At 40.1% G+C, this 8,010-nt stretch overlaps 1 long non-coding RNA gene across 26 annotated transcripts; it reads left to right on the top strand.

Annotated features, from left to right (window-relative positions):
* The first annotated feature begins 283 nt into the window (after positions 1-283).
* Positions 284-7,524, top strand: LOC147300613 (uncharacterized). Of its 26 annotated transcripts, none has more exons than XR_015127639.1 (8): positions 284-535; positions 1,073-2,212; positions 2,529-2,608; positions 3,356-5,095; positions 5,941-6,061; positions 6,313-6,351; positions 6,527-6,648; positions 6,725-7,524. It is a non-coding gene; the product is annotated as an uncharacterized LOC147300613 (long non-coding RNA). The 26 variants fall into 26 exon arrangements; XR_015127644.1 differs by lacking the exon at positions 284-535 and having other exon boundaries at positions 543-1,159; positions 1,678-2,212; XR_015127660.1 differs by lacking the exon at positions 284-535 and having other exon boundaries at positions 544-2,212; positions 3,356-4,524; positions 4,619-5,095.
* The last annotated feature ends 486 nt before the right edge of the window (positions 7,525-8,010 follow it).

Genomic DNA, 8,010 nt, shown 5'->3' with positions numbered 1-8,010 from the left:
TTAGCTTAGAACCATGCAGCGCTACAGGAGACGGCAGCACTGCAGAGGTGAGGACCGGCACCTGTTTGAAAGAGACAAATGCACACAAACACACACAACAACGAACGAGAAACAAACACAGAGAGAGGACAAAGTGGTTATACAGAACTTGAGGACATTATCTACATGTAAATATATAACCATGTCATAGCATCATAGGACCAAATTTGTTGTAAGATTCTAAATATATGTGACGTCATCATCCTGTAAGCCGAATAGGGCTTTGGACCTTGATGTCACAGGAGGCGGGCCACGCCCCCCGCCGCCATGACAGTAGGCCAGACAAAGGATACAGCTTCAGCTATGGTTCATACTTGTTTTGTAGTTGGTTGCAACGTTAGATCTCATGATCGTGAAGGCAAGAACCTGGATAATGGGCTATCTTTTCATCGTTTTCCATCCTGGAGGCAACGTGTATCTGATATCACCAAACAAAGACGCCAGTCATGTGCAATCCCCAGCTTTTTGTTGATTTGCTCGTGTCATTTTCTCTCCAGTGAGTTCTAAATTAATTCATATCACTATCCGGTTGTTCAGTCTGACGTCACTAGCCGTGTCTGGGTCTAAACTCCGCTGCAGGTCCATATATCAAACGATCACTGTGGCATTACTGAGAGTTGAAAAACTGTCTAAAGTCTTTCATCTTTAATAAAATGATCAGCGTTCTGCTCTACCAGGTGTAACAATTGAGTTTAACATCCAGGCATCCATGAAAACGGAATTTATGACATTTAACGGAGTTAGAAGTTAGCAGGGAGTTAGCTCGCTAGCTTCTATCTAAATACAATATAGCATGTCCTGACTGCGGGGTTTTGGAAACAAATTAAAACGTACAACTCTGCTATCACTTCCAGCATAAATGAAGACAGAAAACTAAACAGCAGTGACGTTTGTAGGGTGACTGAAGTTGGGCTAGCTGGTATATAATGATGTGCTACGTGACCGCTAGCGACACAGCTATGTTAGCATAATATAAACAAGCTAACTTTTTTTCCACTCGATAAAAGTTAATGTGAGCGTTCTCGGTGGTCAGGAACAAATGTAATCGCATGGCAGGATGCTGTAAAAGGACCAAACTTCAGCCAGGAGAACAACTGAGATAATCCATCCACAATACGAGGTTAGTCATTCATATACTGCTGCATGGGCTGGGTTGTAGTTACATCCTAAGGTTTTAAAAACTGAGCTTAAATAAATGATTAGCGGTAATAAAAGCCGAGGGAGGTCAACGGTGATCACTGACTGTTTTAGGAGCTTTTTGAGATCAAATAGAAGAAAACTTTGCTTCAAACCATGCAGGGCAGCTGTCTAGAGGTGAGCTTGTGTGATTCTTATTCTGTCAGTGAACAACCTAAAAACAGAAAAAAAGAAAGAAAACTTACCTTAGAAATCTGTAGGGTTGTTTCCTCTGAGACATGTTGGAATCTGTAAACAGCTACTCCAAAAAGGATCCAGGTGTTTCAAAATACCTCTTTGGTGAACGTTTCAATTCTGCTAACATAAATGCTGCAATTAATTAACTAAAAGTCATTGCTCTTCACCCCTATTTATAGACTTTTGCGGATCAACGGATTAAAGCATCATAGGACCAAATTTGTTGTAAGATTCTAAATATATGTGATGTCATCATCCTGTAAGCCAAATAGGGCTTTGGACCTTGATGTCACAGGAGGCGGGCCACGCCCCCCGCCGCCATGCGTATCGGGGCTTGCTTCATTTATGGGAGGAGCTGAAAATGATGACGTCCGAAGCCTCGCTGCCCGGCTGTACCACGTGACTGGTTCAGGAAGCGGTTCGAACTTTGCCACAAATAATCATTTTCCATACTGCCAGCATAAATATACACAGTATGCTGCCATCACTACAATATAGATGTTTTACACACTCCTTTTGTTGTTGACATTTACAGGCTGTGTGCAAAATGCCACATTCTTCAAATTCATGCCAACTAATATTTTTACGTCCAGTAGGTGTCCTGCTAGAGCAAATGAAGCTTCAAGAAGCTTCGCGTTGAGGTGAACCAATTGGATGAAAAGCTTCAGTGCTTCATGAGGCTTCATCTGCCCATCACTATCCCTCTGCTTCACTTATGGACGCACAGGCCCCTCGCGTCGGGGCCTGTGCGTGAAGGGTCCTCCGATTGAAGAGATTGCTGCGGAAGTGCCTGTTGTCGGTATATTTAGACATTTTCCAAATCACATTGTAGTGAGGTATACAGAATACAATAAATTATATAATGTAAACAACTACCTGAAAAACAGCAGATACAGCAGAGGAATTAATTATAGGCTATTACTTTTGTATCGTTTATTGCATTTATGGAGGGAGTGATGTATGCTGGGTAATGGCACAGCTAGCTACTGGGTGACTTTATTCACCCGCTTCGGCTGTTATCAGTCCATACAATGGGCGTTATTAGCACAAATCAGTCCCATAGATATGGGCCATTTCCTGCTAGATTGTTCAGAAGGTTGTTCTCATCCATCCAGATGGAGGATCACTAACAGGAGCGTGGGAAGACTCCAGAATCCACTCTGGCTGGAATCCGGTGGATATGCAGTGTGTACAGGTAAGACCATTTAAACAGACAGCATTTATAGAATGACTATTAAAAGTCAGCGAGTGTCAGTAATGTTAATGTGGTTATGTTAGTAATACACCGAGTGCTAATATAACAGCTTTAAGATGCATTTGTAGATATTATTACGTGTTTTACCGTCTTTATGGTGCTAGCTTAAAGTTACGGTGTAAACGTTAGCTTATATTGGAGGAAAGCTGTTACTGTTTAAACGATGTTAGCACAGAAATATTAGCTTCTGTCATGACTGATGAAGTTACTAGTTAATAAAGTTTCCAGTAATATAATAATAATATATAATAATAATCGCAGCCACAGATTGACAGCAAATATCTCGATTAGCTTCAGTGCATCTATAATAAATATGTGCAAGTTTCAGTGCTTCGTTTAAACTGTATGATACTTATACTGACCCAGGGTCAGTGTAAAATACAATCCTAGCTGTGTGAACAAAGCCTGGCTTCTTTAGTCCTGCATGACAAACCTCAGGATGCAGGTTATTATTACTGTTTCCTGCTGGCACACCTGTCACACCTGAGAGTCGGCTAGAAACTTACAGTGACGTGGACATCATGCAAAGACTGCCAGACTCTGTAATACTGCAAATGATCAGTGACTCAGGTTAACACTAAACTTTAAACGGCACCTCTGTGTCTCTGTGTGCTGAACATTTAGGATTGAGTCAGGCTGCATCAGCTGAAGCTGTTATTTGTATATATCAGTATTTTTTTTATTCAGGTGTGGGGAAAATACGTAACACTGCAGTGAAGCGATGCACCAGAGTAATCCCTGGCCAAAGGTATCGTACTCAAATCAGACTACTGATCCAGCCACATCAGCCTTTTGTGAGGTTTGTTTAAAGTAGACTTAAAGTGAACTACAGGTTCCTGAGAGGTGGACTGTGAGCACAGAAACACATGTTCATACATACAGCTGCAGCAAACTTACATTAATTTTAAATAGATTTGTTACTCTGGTGTCTGTCTTTGTGTTAGTCCTCTGACAGACTGGTGACCTGTCCAGGTGTGCTCTACCTATGACTACTGGGACAGGCTCTAGCCTCTGTAATAGAAAATTTCTGTTATTCTCATTTAAAGTATTTAAGTGCTTATGCATATGCTTAGTTGTAACACTGTTACTGTTCAGTGAAAGTTTCTAAAACTAGATGAACTTACTTCAGCGTCAGCAGTTTGAGAAAACAACTCCCTTTACGGGTGCTGATAAGGCCACAAAACAGCATAACCATTGATCCGTTGAAGTGTGGTAGGATCCGTTTGTAACTTCCTCCCTCTTCCTTGGAATGCATAAAGGAGTAGGAGCACCACTTCTGTGGCAGCGCTGACATGACTGAACTGTGATGTTTGATGTGTGTTGGCGCAGTAATAAATAGCTTGATCACAGCTCTTTCTGTGTTGCAGACTTTATTTAAAAAATTCCACGACACCTCCCACCCTCCCACTGCGAACCTGAATTGAATATTCAGAAGACATTTGTTTAAATAGTTCTACAAATCGGAGCTGTTGGTGTGTCCTTGGATTGTGTGGTAATAATATTAGAGCCTGCAATCTTTCTTACTGAATCTCTACTATGAGTCATGTTACCTGAGATTAATTCTGTTTACCTGTCAGCCTGGACGAATGTGCTGTGTGAAGGAAATTAAATTAAATCAGATCTGAACTGCTGCTACTTTTTGTTATTTTAATTCTCTTCTCTGTTTTCCAGAACAGTTCTCCACAGTCGCTGTCCACATGGGTCAGTGGGACCAAGAAGCACTCTGCTAATGTGTGGACTCTGACCAGCAACATCCAGCAGGACCCAGACAGCATTTTCTATCTCCCAGCTGGAGTTTTTGTTTGTCTGTGACTGGAGAGTCAGATTTTTGTTGAGCTTCACACTTGCAGACCTAAGTCAGTTTGCAGAGATCCCTCCCACTCTGGCTTTTATGTCCTAGATTTCTTATCTGAAACAGTAATATTTCAGTGACTGCTGCTTGTACCACAGGTTAATACACGCTACTGATCCCTGATAGGAGAATCATCAATTTTGGCAACAAAGAAGCCTGGTGGATGTTTGTTTACAGTCTGATGATGGGACATCATGCTCTGCATCGTCAAAGTTTGCCTCCTCATTATTATTCATACCCAGTAATGTGAAGTATGCTTATATCTACTATAACTGAACCAACCTGGTGCTCTTCATTTATGGAGGCTGTTGAGTCTGAATGTTGGATGTTGTGTATCTTGTGTTCTCTGGGCTTTGTTGTCCTCAGTCTTTTCGCAGGATCAGAAAACAAAACCAGGAGGCGCGTAAATGTTTCTTCAAATGTTTCTTCTGGATGATGATAAGACTGTGACACGGGATGCCACCTTTGGTCTTGTGATGAAGCAAAGCTCAGGAAGAAGTGGGATTAAATGGTACCCACATGTGTGCTGCTGAGAAGGATGTACAGGGGCACCTGCAGCCAAATCCAAGCTTCAGGTTAGTTGTAGTTGCAGAACGCTATAGGACTGAGACAGCTGAGGCATCAAATGTTTGATTAAACGGATGAAAAAGAGAAGTTTCTTCCCTATAATTATCACTTCTTAAAATCTGTAGCAACTTCAAGTCTGTCATCGTGCTGAGCATGCAAAGAATGTGACAATATATTTTTGTTCAATATTTAATTTCTTTTAGTTGCAATTGTTAAATGAAAAAATATATATATTCTTATAATTTAGCAAACTAATTTATCAAAAAAAATATACATATATCTGTATTAGTTTTAATAAATTAATTTGATACCTGTATTGAAAATACCATATTGTATTCATACAGAATCAGTTTGGTATCAGAATCAGAATCAGAATACTTTATTGATCCCTGGGGGAAATTATTTTTTGTTACAGTGCTCCATTTTAAACCAACATTAAGACAAGACAGACAATACGCTAACTAAGAATAGTACAATATATACATATATATACATATATACATACATACATACATAAGTCACTTATAAATAAATATTTGGAAAAGAAACATGTGTAGTTGTAGCAGCAAACAGTGTGTTAAGTGGATGCGTTGTACAGGGAGATGGCCACAGGCAGGAATGATTTCCTGTGTCGTTCAGTGGTGCTTTTCGGTAATCTCAGTCTCTCACTGAACGAGCTCCTGTGACTGACCAACATGTCATGGAGTGGGTGGGATCATTGTTTGTCTGCTCACTGATTGTTGAAACTAAGAGCTACTTTGATCTGTTTAGATCTAAAGTATCCAAAGTTGAGCTCTGATGTTTCTTCACCCCTGTGTGTGTGATATGTGATTCCTACATGCTGGCAGAGCAGCAGTTTGTGCTCACAGATGGTGACGGTGTGGAGAGACGGTGGTGTTTCCTCAGAAGAACCAGCAGAGTCACTTGCTGACTGATGCTCATCTGCACTGCACAGAGGAAATCAACTGACCGAGGTTTGTCCAGTGACGTGTTATGAATGTATATTTGTTTTATGCTTACAGTTATGTTTTTCTTGACAGAGGCTCTGCAGAGGTTAGACAAAGCAGAGAAAACATGTGCTTTACATTTTACTGTGATTTATTGAGATATTTGTTGCCTGATGTTCAGCAGGAATGGAGAAATAGAATCAAAGGGAGATGTTTTTGATGTTTTTGTAATGATGTAAGTAAATCTTCAATATTATTTATTTGCTTGGTTATATTAGGAGTGTTTCTGAGTGAGGGGGAGAAGAGTCATCATCCAGGTAAAGTGACGTAGATCAGTGGATACACTTGTCTCCCCTTTAAAGGAGACAATCCAAGTCATCCTTAAATGTTAGTGCTTTCAAATACACAAACATTTTTAAAGGACAAAAATGAACATCCAACTTTGACTGTAACACAAAATAAATCTTTCCATGTGTGTTTTCAAACTCTCAGATGGGCAGCATATCAGTCTTGGACTGTCTAACCTGCCGGAGCAGCACTGAATGACCACCACACATGAGCATGTTCCTGCAACATTCAGCATCTGATCCTTCATCTGTGTGCTTCTGCTTTTGGTAAGTAGAGTTACCCAACTCCAGTAACTCTACACACATGCCATCCATTTCTGACGGCCTGGTTACTTCCTGTCAGTTACTTTAGAAACCATGTGGTCACCTGACCTAACACTATTCAAGTGTCACATGTCAAACAGCTGGAGAGGAAACTACACCAGTGTACTGGGATGTTTCACCAACACGTGCCAGATGCTGTTCCTTCATGGTGACATCACAGAGACAGCCCCACCCACCTCAGGACCTCGCCATTTATCATGATGATTATAATGATGACAGCGAGCGGAACTAAGACTGCAAAAATCCACGACCAGAATTTTTCTTTCTAATTATTAATGAATACTGAGAGCCTCTTTCTGTGTTTTGTATGTTTTGGGGTTGTTTTTTTTACCTCATTTGTTACTAACAAAGTTCACCAAACTCACACAGTTTACATTCTGTATGTTTCCATCTTTACCAGCCACACTCTAATTGCATTTAAGAAAATAATCCTTAGAAATCGTCATTTTTCTCTTTTGTAATTGATGATAATTCAGTGAATATAAGATAAGATAAGATAACTCTTTATTGTCATTGCACAGTCATACATAGTACAGTAGTACAATGAAATTGGAAAAACTGTCCTACGTCGGCACTACATATAACACAACACGACACGATATGACACATCACAACGTAACAAACAACACAACACAGTAACACACTGCTTCCTTCTATTGCGTCACACATTGCTTTAAGTTTTTCAGTGTCCAGTTATTTTTTACTGCTGTTTAAATTCTCTGAATGTTTGACCCTGTAGACTGTTTGATGGACTGCTTGTCTTCCTGTTTGTAACCGCCGCCTGTTTTTTTTAATAAAGATTTGGATTTCTGACTTCAACACAGCCTCTGCGTGTCCTCCCTTTGAGTCCTCTTCCTCTGTGAACGTGTTGCATGTGTCACAGATTCATTTTATTAGCAGCTTTCCCACAGTGAGTTGCATCAGCATTCATTCACAGCACATTTCAGAAGGATTCAGATTAATACAGTGATCTTATAGTCAGAATGATCCTGACAGAGTGCCACTGTAAACTATCTTTCATCAGGTAAATTTCAAAGTTCAGTATTTCAAAGCAGGAGTTATGAAGACTCATACTGGCATTAGGACTAATAATATGTACTTACAAAGTCAAAGTTTTTTAATTATGCTAGAATATTGGAAGACAATCAACTTTTAGTGTTTTCCGCATATTAATTATTCTGAAATAGAGACGTGACCCTAACTGTACAGAAGCACTAAACAACTGACAATCTTAACAGACATCATTGGCCTGAGCCGTCATGCACAGTGAGTCTGATCCTTTGCTGTGAGAGTCTGACAAGCATG

Source organism: Aulonocara sp. 'chitande type north' Nkhata Bay, unplaced genomic scaffold (genome assembly GCF_057382095.1).
Source record: "Aulonocara sp. 'chitande type north' Nkhata Bay isolate Kocher_YH1m ecotype deep benthic unplaced genomic scaffold, A_spYH_male_GT1.1 unmapped_scaffold_23, whole genome shotgun sequence".
NCBI classification, from domain to species: domain Eukaryota; kingdom Metazoa; phylum Chordata; class Actinopteri; order Cichliformes; family Cichlidae; genus Aulonocara; species Aulonocara sp. 'chitande type north' Nkhata Bay.
The sequence above is the reverse complement of the archived record's forward strand: the minus strand, read 5'-3'. Positions and strand labels throughout refer to the sequence as shown.